The following is a 1,054-nucleotide window of genomic DNA, read 5'->3' on the forward strand; positions in this document are numbered from 1 at the left end:
GGTGCCCATGTCCAGCAATCACTGTGCGAGGGGCGGTGTACACCCTGGATGGGTCTTAAGTCCATCACAGGGCCACAGAGACAAACGAGGCAAACAACCATTCACTCTCTCATTCACACCTACGGACAATTTAGAGTTACCAATCAGCCTAACATGCATGTTTTTTGTCTGTGGGAGGAAACCGGAGCACCCGGAGAAAACCCACGCATGCACGGACAGAACATGCAAACTCCACCCAGAAAGGCCCCTGAACTGGGGTTTGAACCAAGGACCTGCTCGCTGAGAGGCAGCAGCTCTACCAGTTGCGCCACCGTGCTGCCCACAGTCTGATCAGTTTTATCAAAATCCTCCAGTTTAAAATCTTCACTGCTCAGATGAATCCTCCTCAAAGATACTTCCACCTCTTCCCCACATCTTTTTCTTTGGGAAACCTTCAAAATGAAAACAGGAGATTTGTGTCTACACAAAAACATTGTACAAAGGAGGTCAATCATATTTTCTATTTCCTATATTCTCCCTAGTTTTTTTTTTATATGCTAGAACTTAAACAAAACTCCAGTTCTGATGCATATCTGATGATAATGATATTGAACCAAAGCTACTGAGATTGTGAGTATACTTGTTAGAAAAATATTCCTGTCATCAGATCTCAGTTATTTTCATTGCAGCTGAACACCGTGTTACACTGAACATCACATCAGCTGGTGGACATAAATACAGTACAGTAATATTCTATTCACAAAATACTAACAATAATATTTTCATCTTACTTGTGAAAAGTTATCCCCCGAGACCTGACGTCAACAGTCCGTTGATTAGAACAGAAATAAGCAGCGAAGTGCTGAAACATCTTCAGCTTTAACCAAATAAGGACGACCGTTCCAAGATGGCGGCCGAAATTCCTGCGCTGCAGCAGCCAATGATGGATCTAGTGTTTATATCTTTGGTATCGGAGGCCGATACGGATACTGGATCGGATCGGCCCCATCCCTAGTGTATGAATATATATGTATATGTGTATTTGTATATATATTATATGTGTATATGTGTATTT

Source organism: Nematolebias whitei, chromosome 7 (genome assembly GCF_014905685.2).
Source record: "Nematolebias whitei isolate Nwh7 chromosome 7, NemWhi1, whole genome shotgun sequence".
Classification (NCBI taxonomy): domain Eukaryota; kingdom Metazoa; phylum Chordata; class Actinopteri; order Cyprinodontiformes; family Rivulidae; genus Nematolebias; species Nematolebias whitei.